This window comes from Podarcis bocagei (genome assembly GCF_964188305.1).
Source record: "Podarcis bocagei genome assembly, chromosome: 10".
Lineage (NCBI taxonomy): Eukaryota > Metazoa > Chordata > Lepidosauria > Squamata > Lacertidae > Podarcis > Podarcis bocagei.
Genome location: NC_138135.1, coordinates 1,011,839 through 1,023,833, shown reverse-complemented (window position 1 = coordinate 1,023,833; position 11,995 = coordinate 1,011,839). Strand labels below are relative to the sequence as shown.

At 44.5% G+C, this 11,995-nt stretch overlaps 1 long non-coding RNA gene across 1 annotated transcript in view; it reads left to right on the top strand.

The window, feature by feature from the left end:
- The first annotated feature begins 2,802 nt into the window (after window positions 1-2,802).
- The window catches only part of LOC308595938, an 82,862-nt gene continuing 73,669 nt past the window's right edge, over window positions 2,803-11,995 (top strand). The window contains exon 1 of the long non-coding RNA XR_014012236.1: window positions 2,803-3,071. This is a non-coding gene — a long non-coding RNA (uncharacterized lncRNA). The remainder of the gene's footprint in view (window positions 3,072-11,995) is intronic.

Here is an 11,995-nt window from a genome sequence, read left to right as displayed (position 1 = left end):
GTGGTACGACAAGGTTAAAATTCATAGAGCATTCAAGAACCATATTGTCAGGAAAGCAGTGTTTAATGTCTGGATAAGATATAAAGATTTATTAGAAAACAAGACCCCAAGGTGGCTATCACCCATGGAAGCTAAGGCTCTGAAAAGACTCAATATGGAGGCCAAGTGGCCGAAATATTTGGAGATATTAGAACAAAATGGAGACACATTGAGATTGCAGAGTTTTGAGAAATTAAAAGATAAAGTTCAAGATTGGCTACATTATTATCAAATTAGAGAGCTTTTTAATATGGATTAAAAAATAGGCTTCCCGGTGGAAAAAGCGAAATTAGAAACAGAATTGTTAGAACCTAAAACTAAGGTACTTTCAAGAATGTATAACTTGCTGTTAAAATGGAACACTCAGGATGAAACGGTCAAATCAGCTATGATTAAGTGGGCGCAAGACATTGGTTATAACATTATGTTGCTGACTGAGAACAGTTATGGACCACCGGTGTGAAATTTACGGCATGTAATGCCTTAAAAGAAAATATTATGAAAATGATATATAGGTGATACATGACACCAGTCAAGCTTGCAAAAGTATATCATTTGCCTGATAATAAATGTTGGAAATGTAGAGAAAATGAGGGAACATTTTTTCACCTTAGAAAAAGAATAGAAAAAATCAAACAGCCTTTGGATTTCCAAACCCCACCCTCCCTTCCCCGGTTTTGATCCCAGAACCATTGTCCATTAGTCCTTCTACCATCAGCCTGGCAACCTCACGTCTGAGGCCCTGAAATCTCTCTCAGTCCCTCTCTGCCGGTTTCTTTGAAAGCCCTTTGTATTTGACACCAAGGCTCGGAGGGGCAATATCCCTATAATGTCCATGTTCCTTCCAGCCAGACCTCCATGTTTGAAGGTGGAGGTCAAATTTTGTTTATTGATCCTTTCAAGTCCAAATGTCTCAAAAGCTCCAACTTCCACCTTGATCAAATTTATAGTCCATAGATCTTCAGATCCCCACAAAAGGAGATCTTTCCATTCCTCATTTTTGAGCTCAAACCAAATTTTCCTCGTCCAGTCCTTATTTTCTTTTGTATCCATCTTGAGAGGCCTCCGGCTCACCTTTGCCTTCTGCAGTATTGCAGCCCCTCCTTCCTGCTCCTTCTGTTCAGCGTGTATCTCTTCTTCCACTTCTTCCACTTCCTCAATTTTTCCTAGGTTCTTTTCTTGTTCTGCTGCCTGGGTTTTGTACGTCAAGTCCTTTTCCAACTCATTTACTGTTGACTTAGAAGTTATGGCACTTGTAGACAAAACATGACCTTGCTCATACATCCTTCGCAACTTTCCCATGAGAAAAGCAACCTCGTCCAGGTCAGCTAGCATTTTCTGGCCTATTTCCATTCTTGTAATGTCCCTGAACCCCCTCTAGAGGGATTCTGGTTATTCAGTATTCCTTTCACTTCCAACCCAAAAGCCAAGTTAATTTGTTTCAGTCCTTATTTATTTTCAGCAACTTGTAACTATATTGTATCCAGTGTAACCGGCAAGAACGTCCAAAATAAAAGTTCTCTATTTTTCTGACTTTGACAGCTAGTTTGACAGCCAGTGTGTCTCCTCAGCAGGCTCCTCTCGCGGATCACTCCCGGTCCCGGGAGGGATGGCACTTTAATGAAAAATATTAACTCTTATCCTCCAGCGCAATTACTTATACTATCAATCCGTGCAATTAATAACTTTTATCCAAAAAAAAAAAGCTCTTCTCTCGACCTTAGTTGTCAAATCCTTGCTTTAAGATGTTTACAATGAAAGCCTTTTCAGAGCTTTCGCTTCCATTGGTGACAACCACCTTGGGGTTTTATTTTCCAATAAATCCTTGTATCTTATCCAAACATTAAACAATGCTTTCCTGACAATATGATTTTTGAATGCTTTATGTGATTTGACCTTATAATACCATAAATATGCATGCCATCCAAATACCGTATTTTTCGCTCTATAACACGCACCTGACCATAACACGCACATCGTTTTTAGAGGAGGAAAACAAGGGAAAAAATATTCTGAATGAAACAGTGGACGTATCATTTTTGTGCTTCATGCTGTGGCCACAGACATGTGATCTGATGGTGAATTTGGGGTGACCCAATGCAAAAATCCTGAGAATCCCTGTGGATCCATGCTTTGTAACCACGTTTTTGCACCATTGCAGCCCCAGGCAACAGTGGGTGCGTGATTTTTTTTTTGGGGGGGGGGCAGGCTGTAGCCATGGACATGCTATGTGCTCTGATGGTGAATTTGGGGTGACCCAATGCAAAAATCCTGAGAATCCCTGTGGATCCATGCTTTGTAACCACGTTTTTGCACCATTGCAGCCCCAGGCAACAGTGGGTGCGTGATTTTTTTTTGGGGGGGGCAGGCTGTAGCCATGGACATGCTGTGTGCTCTGATGGTGAATTTGGGGTGACCCAATGCAAAGATCCTGAGGATCCATGTGGATCCATGCTTTGTAACCACATTTTAAGTGGGGAGGGAAGGAAAAACACAGAAGGCTAAGAATGCAGGAGACGGCTATAACGTGAGGAAAGGAAGGCAAAAGTTTTCCCCCACCCACCCACCCAAGCCAGCCACTGTTTAAGGATTTCATCCTTTTAAATGGAAGAAAGCATATTTGAATGCTGTGTGTCCCCAAAAACAAAAAGCAGGAAGTCAAATCATAATTTTAAGCCGAACCTGTAATCTCTCTTCCCTTCACAAACATTGTTCCCTCCGGAGCAGGGACAGGATAGAGCGACGCTCTGCTCTCCTCTCTCCTTGCCTGGAGGGGAGGGGCTTTCCCTGCTCTTTGTTCCGTTTGAGCAAACACAGTAACAAAACAGAGCAGGGTGGGCAGTAAGACCCTGAGGCAGAATGCAGGAAAGAACAGCTTCCTCTCTCACGGAGCTCCCTTCTCCCTGAAGCGCGGTTTGATTTTTGCTTTATTTTTCGGCTCCAGGGACCACACATTCGCTCCATAACACGCACAGACATTTCCCCTTCCTTTTTAGGAGAAAAAATCTGCGTGTTATAGAGCGAAAAATACGGTACGTTGTTAAAGCCTTCTAGATCCAAAATGTCTGTATTTTCAAGAAGTAGCCTCCAGGACCGATATGAAAAGCAGTGGGGAGATTGGGCACCCCTGTCGTGTCCCTTTTTCTATCTTAAATTCTTCCGTCACCACATTATTTACAATTAATTTAGCCTTTTGTTCAGAGTATATTGCACCTATACCATTTTCAAAACCTTGGCCTACCCCCATCCCCTGTAGGTTCTTCTTCATGAAACTCCAAGAGATATTGTCAAAAGCTTTCTCCGCATCCACAAATTTCAGAACTGCTTTAGTGTTTATATTCACTTCTAGTTTTTCCAAAATATCAATTATGTTCCTCAAATTATCAGACAAGTGTCTTCCCGGGAGAAAGCCCGCTTGGTCTTTATGAATCTCTTCCATCAATACAAAGAGCTTCAGTTTCAATGCAAGCCTTAGAAGACATCATCTGACTCACACAGGGGAGAAACCATTTAAATGCATGAAGTGCGGAAAAAGCTTCAGTCAAAGGGGAAACCTTAGAAAACCTCAGCAGACACACAGGGAAGAAACCATTTAAATGTATGGAGTTTGGAAGGAGCTTCAGTCCGAGTGGAACCCTTGATTTACATCAACAAACTCCCACATGAGAGAAACCCTATAAATGTCAAATAGACAGAGGTTCAGTCCTAGTGGAAGTCCTACATCAAGAGACTCATGGACTGGAAGAACTTTAACAGTTGACACCCTACAAACCCATCAACCCTCAAAGAGGAGAAGCTGTTTAAAGGGAAAGATTGCATAAAGTGCTTTAGTTATAATGGAGTGTTTAAGGAACATCTAAGGACTCAGAGGGGAGAACCCATTGAGATGTATGGAGTGTGGGACATGTTCCTTTCAGAGTCCACTCTTTCGTTCACAGCAATGAACTCAGCAGGAAATCCATCTTAAAAGCATGTCATGTATTTGAGGTTCTGCTGTTTATATGTAAATCTGTATAGTAATGAAATAATGAAGGTAACGTCTCACTCTAGTGAGTATAATTTTAGATGTAAGGTACCTTTTGATAGTGAGGGGGAGTTGGTGAATCTGGATTTCTGGGATGCTCATTTGCCTGGAAGCAGCTGGCAGAAAGCTTTTCTTCGGGAAGCCCCTGCAGATTTCAAATTGCTGAATTCCCTCCCAGACGACAGGAAGCGAAAGACACACCTCCATTGCCCTGTGTCCTTCCAGCCTCTTTCCTCCCTTGCTCCCTTCTGCCGGTTTGTGTGCCTGACTTAGACATCCTGTGTGCTGTATTTTTCTATTGCTGAAACTGGATTTGCTCTCAGGAGCCAAGTTTTGTGCCTCACTGGGGACCCAGTGAGAACTGTATGCTTTGAAAGCTCAGTAAACTATTACTGAAGAAGTCCTGCTGCCTCTGTGTGTGTTTTTGACCTCAGTGTGGGACTTGCTCTGTACGTGGCCCCTACCCTGCTGCTACTTGGCTCATGCCCTGGAGTTGCTCTACTCAAGCATGCAAGACGGTTTTTGCACCAAACTCTGTCATCCCCCCACCGCATGATCTCCAAGCACTGCTTCTTCACCCAAACTTCATCCCTGCCTCCTAAGCATTCTGAAGAAGACTGATAATACTGTAAATTAATGGGTGATTTCCCCCCAAGCCTAATTGCAAGAGGGGAATGGAGGGGCTGCGGGGACCAGGGAAGTGTCCTGATGGGCCCATCTTCACTCTTGAACCCCATGGGGCAACCCCAGAGCTCCTCCTTATTCTGGGGTTTGGGGAAGGTAGTACGTTTCCATAGTCCCAGAAGTTTTTATTCAGTCATGCTGCTAGGGAGTTTTCCTACCAGAGGCCCACAGATCATATTGCTATCATACTGGTTTTACTGTTGTTTCTGCTTTTGCTGTCATGGAACAGCTGGGTGCAGGGGGGGGGGAGGCACCAGTTGGGGGACCTACAAGGGAAAAAGGCTTAGATCCTGGGGGACTGGTGGGGTGGATGGCAGTGAGCAGAAAGAGGGAGGAAAGGGAGCAGAACGGGAGGGGAGGTGTTGGAAGCTGAGGAGGAAACAGGGTTTGGTGAGCAGGAAGAGGCTGGGGCAGAGAGCAGTTTAGGCTCAGAGAGGGGAGAGGAGGGGGCCAGGAGACCCAGAGGAGGCCGGCTGCTGAAGCATCCAGGGAGACTCCCCCTCCTGCTGTGACCAGCTCCCCTCTCCCCAGGTCTCCCAGAGCACACTTGTTGTTGTTTAGTCGTTTAGTTGTATCCGACTCTTCGTGACCCCATAGACATGCCGCTAGCCTCAAGAACACCGTCCAACCATCTCATTCTCTGTCGTCCCCTTCTCCTTGTGCCCTCCATCTTTCCCAACATCAGGGTCTTTTCCAGGGAGTCTTCTCTTCTCATGAGGTGGCCCAGAGCACACAGAGAAATCCAGTTCAGACCCATGAGCCTGTACATTATATTAATGGGCGTAGGGTTTTTTCCGCCCAACATGCATCACTTTAATCTCATTGACAATGAACTGTATTTTCGGCACATTCAGCCCGTTTGGAGAAGTCCCTTTGGAGCTCCTTGCAATCTCTCTCCTTGCAATCTCTCTTTCTTTGCTCCGGTTGGCTGGACTCCTCCCTTTATTCCACAGGGACCCGCAGGGCTCAGCCCGACGAGCTGGGGGACTGAGCAGCCTCGCACCTAGATTTTTCTGTAACACCCCCCCTCCCAAAGAAAGGCTCAACATCCACGCCCATGGGGGCCTGTGGCCAGCCCAGACCCTGGAGCATCTGCATCTCTGCCCCAGCTTGAAAGTTAGGGGCTGCAGTGCTGGCGAACCTTATCTCCCCCTCCCCGTCCAGACAGAGGAATGGCCTTGTGGGGTTGGACAAGAGAGTCCCATCTGGGTGGTGTGGAGGGGGCAGTGCGGGGGCTTCGAACTGTAAAGTAGGGAGGGCCCTCCTGAGTCATCTAGTTGAACCCCCAGCATAGTAGTAATCTCAGCTAAGCATCACAGGCAGGGGGCCATCCAAGCTCCCCCCACCCCACCCAAGGAAGGCACTCTCCCCACTGGCTGTGCTGTACTGCCCTCTCAATGGCCCCTCCTGGCACACTTTCCTGTGGCCAACGACTCTTCCCCAGGGAGGGCATCTGAACAAGAGACCACCCCCCTGTAGGGTGCTGTGTTGATGTCCGCCAGGCTAAGGAAAAGCAAAGCAGCTGCGCATTGGCACCGAGGGCTCCCAGACTTCAGCCAGTGCCCTCCAGGTGTTCTGAGTGCAGGCATCGTGCTGGCTGGCACTGAGGGGAACTGCAGGCCAACCTGCCTCGGGGGCACCTGCGTGGAGATGGCGGTGCCAGGGAGAAGAGCAGCAGGTTCAGCCAGAGGCTCCTAAAGGCTCTGCCCAGTTTCTTGGCGTGGAAGATGTGACCAGCCAGCAGGGGCTGGGGCTGCAGCAGGGGGCTGGCCCCTGTTAACTGTAGCAGGAACCCCCCCACCCCAATCATTCTGTTTGTACAAACTATCACACACTCACACTCACACACTACATACGCCACATTTCTGTTATAAATTCATAGAAAATCAACCATACATCGGATTTGCACTGTTCCATTTTTTACTCCATGTGACAAAGACTATCAAAGGATCAAAGGGGGGTGCTTGGTTTCTGGTCAGCCATAATCTCTCCAGCATACCAGCACATCCACAGGAGCCCTGCCCAGTTGCTATGTCAACCCTGATAATCCCAGACAGAAGACAATCAAAATGACAAAGAACAGTGGATTCACCACAGGCTGAAACAAAGGACAATGATCAGATCTTCCCTCTGGGGGCAGGAAACTGCAAACTCCCCATTGTCACCTGGAAAGTACTCATGGGGAGGGGGAAAGGAGGAACCAGCTGGGTGACAGGACACTCAGGTTACCACCACAACTCCTCCCTCAACCCCTCCTTTCTGTAACGTATGCATGATGTCAACCCCTCCTTTCTGAAATGTATGCATGATGTTTCTGGGGGTGGGCTTGACCTAGAGGAGGGGAATTTCAAAAGTTTTTATAAGGTCTTGCAGCCCATTGTTCTGGGTCTTTCCTCTCTCCTGCAAGTGAGGGGAACACCCTGATGCATCAGTTCAATAAAGGCCAAGCCTACAGGCTGCTGTTTTGCTCCAAGTTATCCTGGTTGGTGTCTTTGTTTTTGTCCAAGAGAGCCCTCAGATTTTTTCCGTTAACAGTTGGCACCCCAGATGGGACCCTTGGTTCTCCTGTAAAGGTGAGAGGGGAGATAGAAGGGATCAGGCGCCACTGGGCAACCTTAGCCCAGAGATCCTTCTTCCTCTCCCTGCCTCCTCTTTGCGGGCGGTAATCAATCGTCACCAAAAGCTCAACCAGGGGAGCAAAGGCGAGGTCAAAGCCGGCTAAGGGAAAAGGATCTCGGGATCTGCGGGGGGACATCTTCGAACGTGAGTATGGTTTGAGGTAAATACATTGGGAGGGGGGTGGAAAAGTAACGACCCCACGACAGCCAGACTTTCCTTCTTTCATTTCTGGCGTAGCCCCTCGGAGTCGGCCGGGTGCGCTCTAACTTTACCCTTTTCTAACCCGATTCTCCCCTTCGGAAAGTGGCCAGGGAGATCGCGGAACTTTACTGTGTGGCGCATACCTCTCGGAGTCGTCTGGGTACGCCAAAACCTTTCTCTTTCTCTCCCCTCAATTTCTTACACGGTGTGTGGCCGGGGAAATTGTGGTACCTTTTGCTGTTTTCCGATGTTCCCCCCCGGGGTCGTCCAGGAACATCTTAATCTCTATCTCTTTTCTCCCCCGTTTTCCGTCTTGGAATTGAGTCCGGGAAAGCGTGGCTCTTTTACTGTTTCTCTGACATCCCTCTCTCGGAGTCGTCCAGGGGAGTCTTTCAAGTATTCTCTTACTCTCCACCTACCCTAACTCTGCAAATGAAGCTGCCCCTCCTGCCTGGCGACCTTTGTTAGGGATGACCTGGGTATGTGAGAACGCAAGGTCGTTTGCTCCCCTTTCAAAACTTTGTTTTCTCGGACCCCCAATCTGGCACTGCACAGCGCAGGCGTCCAGTAGGGAGTTCCAAACTTAGTCTCAAAGGCTAGGCAGGAGGCTGTCGTGGAGGGAAGAAGGGGCGGTTCACGAGGTGGGGCCCCGCACTAGGACCAGTTGTGTAGGCAGTACTGCAGTAAAAAAAAAAAAAATTCCAGGATCCGTGCTTGTGTATCGGGTGAAGAGAGAGACCCGGAGGTTTTGAGGCTGATGAATGAGGTTTATTGAGGATGATTTGATCATGGTTCAGTGGTAGGAAAGGCCACGTTAAAATAGAGATAAACAGAGGTACCTTAAAAAAAAAAATTACTGAAAGAATACTATTTTCTCTACCCACTTCCTCTCTTTGTGTTGTGTTTCTTGTTTTCTTCTCTTTGTCCGTCCATCTTTAAACTTTAGTGCACACCGCTTGCGAATTACCCCTCTAAATCACAGAGTAATGGGGGCCCACTCTTCTCAACACTCTGATTGGACTCCTCCTGGCAACAAAGCTTCCATGAAGCCTTTTTGCCCCAGAGAGGATTCTAATATGCCCCTCCAGCTTGTCATCTCCAATTAGAGAAAAAAAAATAGAAATAAAATAAAGGGGAAAAAATGGTCAAGTTTGTGTTGTTAAACTGTAGCCTAGAGCTAGAACATGAAACTGTAAACTTAATGGTGCTCAGAAGGCAGTAGATATAATAACAGCCCAGCATTAGAGATCTTAGTTTCTCTTAAAATAAATATTTCAAGGGTTTGTATTTACATTGGCCTTGGCATCCACAAACTGTTCTTAAATGCACATAGTTTTAAATTGCAAGCTTGCTTCAAAATTGTAAATCTAAGGAAGCCATGTTGCGCCTTATTGATCTTAAACAAAACAAAATGGAGAATGGAGTGTACAAATCTTTGTTATTTGAGAGAGGCTCTAAAAGAGAGTTTCCCTCCCAAGTGGTGAAATCCTGTACACGTGCTACTTGTGTTCTGAAAGGGGGATTACCCCACCTCTTTCTTCTAGTTTTAAGTGAGGAGGGTGATTTTAAGTCTAATGGTAAATGATGTTTTATTGTAACTTTTGAGTTTGCTCCAGTCTATTTTGGAAGGAGAAGTTAACCAAATGTTTCTGCTGCAAAAGCCTAGTTGAGCACAACTGCTCTCTCAAGCTAAAATGCAGTGTATGTATTTCATTAAGCGTATGCCTATAAAAGTATGGTGTTCATTCTAAGAAAAAATATTTGAGTCCAGTTTCAACTTTGATTTGGTTGGACAGAAGAGTTATTGTAAGGCTCCTGATATCAGTCCCTATAAGACTTCATGGCCTCTTTTGTTAGAAAATGCCCCCCCTCCCCCTTGTTTCACTCTGCCTCTTTCAGTTGGTTTCTCCCTTCTTACTTCTGTGCTAGGTAAATTTACTCCCGAGCAAGCTTCCTTTAAAGGAAACTGCAAAGAGGGGAGGGGGCAACACTTGTGTATCCCCTTAAAAAAAAAAAAAATCAAATCTAGGGCTGCTTTAACTGTGCTTTATAAGAGATCCTCTCAGGAGTATAGATGTTTCCTTTCCCAGCTGTAAATCTGTACTTAAATGTGTATGCCTCTTTGGTAGTACAAATCTTGCTGTGAAATCTTGCTGTGAACCCTATATTTTGGAGGGTTGGACTAGATGACCCCAGGGTCCCTTTCAACTCTCCCAATTTGTGGCTGTGTGGAAGACCATGTGTCTGCAAGCATTGGAGGGTAATTCTTAAATTCTGGTGTGGTAATGGAGTTGAAATTCAGCCTAGCTTTGCTCTTTAGTTTTAAAAGGTGAGAGGTGAAGCCCAACTGGTAATACCAAGCATTTGAGTGATTACAGTGTTTATCATTTTGTCTACTATTTAAAAATCAGACTTAAAAGTCTACTCAAAGTTTAAGCACATACAAATGAATAATCAAGTAGAATTAGCCTTGACCATTCCTGTGAATAAAGGGCAGGAAATAATAATAATATTAATAATAATAATAATATTTTTTGTCTGCAAATGGTAAGGCTGAAATGGCTGAGAAGTTAAAAAAAAAAAAAAAATCCTATGAATTCTAACTCTGGCCATTTTTACTCATAAATAAGAGAGCGGTTGATTGTTCCGCGAATGGCCAGAGGGATATTAGCCCTTTCCTGTACATAAAGGAAGCAGTCTCAGTTTGCTTGGGCTGAAATTGCTAGCTTTGGTGAATACCTAAATTGCTGAGTTTCTCTTTTTTGGTTAAAATCAAACCCTGTTTTCAAAATCTACTCCTTACCCTTCCTTTCCCTTATTCACATGGTAATTTAGCCAAAGGATGGTAATTTAGCCAAAGGATGCAACATTTCAATACTATAAAACGTTTGCTGAGACATGAACTCTGCACATGCACAGAGGCCAGATTAGCTAAAGAAGAGAGAGAGAGGAAGGGGGGAACTGTAAGGGGGAGGGGAGGTTTCTTGGACAACTACAGAGAGAAATTTATCCAAATGCAAAAACTTTAAACCATTGAGGGAAATCACCCTAAATGTTTCTTTGCTCCAGAGGCTACGTAAGACAAAAGGCTTTAAAAAAAAAAAAAAAAACAACAACAAACAAACAAAAAACTAGCCCATCAAAAGCCAAGAGCCTTCCAGGTTTCAAATCTTAACATGCCAAATTCTTTTCACAGGTAAATATCAAAGCACCCCCCCCCTCAATGGGAATTTTAGGAACAGCATTTCCTGACAAGCTTCTCACATGAAATAATTTTCCCTTTTAACAGGATATGTGAACCCCGATAACAAAGTGTTTGTCCCTTTTTCCTCCCACAGCAACTTTCTTTCTGTTCTGCGAAACAAGTCTGAATCCATGCTATATTAGTGACTTCCACAACCAAACATTGTTTGTGGAATGGTATTTGTTTACCTTTTTGCCTGAGCATTTCTTATTCTGTCATTTTGGCTAGTGCAAGGTACCTGCACAACTTTAAATTACCATTCATTTTTCTTGGTATTAACTCATTTCCCAGTATTAACATTACAGTTGATGTTGTCACATCAAGAAACACTTATTTTATTTTCATTTGCGATGTTAGAATGCCAAAACAGATTACTTCAGGTTACTTATTAATTGTGTGTTTTAGCATTTATTTATTTGGTTCCTCATAGGTCATTTTGTGTGTGTGTGTTTTACTTTGGGGACATGTTCATCACATGTTGAAAGTCAGTTTCATGAAGTTCTTTTATCAATTAGCACACGGTGAATTTAAAGTTTTTTTTCCCCATGGTTTTCCCATTTTTTTCAGTCTAGTAGTAATCTGCGTGGTTTTGATAATATATTTAATAATAATTCTTTTCTAAATCTGATGTCTTTGTGTCAAGTTTGTTTTCATCTGACTGGTAATCTAATTTTTTGCTTTCTTTTGTATTCTTAACCTTTGTATTTTTTACAGTTCTCTTTCTCTCCAAAGTGAAGGAAAGCAAATGAACTTGGCAGATAATAACAGTAGTTATAGGAAAATGTGATAATAATATTGGAATGAATGAAACGCTTAATTCGCTAAGATTTTTATTATTTGCAGCTTCCAACAGAAACCGAAGGACATCCTTTTTGCCTTTTGCCCCCTCCCTTTTCTAACTGTCTTTAAGCCCCAAAACCCTGCCCCTTACAGGATATCACCTATACAGATGTGCAATGATGAAAAGCAGCAACAACCCCTCAACTCAGTTCTTCCGTCATCACAAGACACCAGAGTTTTCAAGTGCCCACAGCTATCTCTTTCAAAGGATATAGACTGCCAGGGGAGTGGGCCTGACAAAGGGGGGTGGAGTTGACTTGCAAGGACATCTTTTCACTTGAACCTCAAGCCTCTGTGCTCCAGGATTCAAAAGATACATGCGTAAAAGATCACAATTGTGTCAA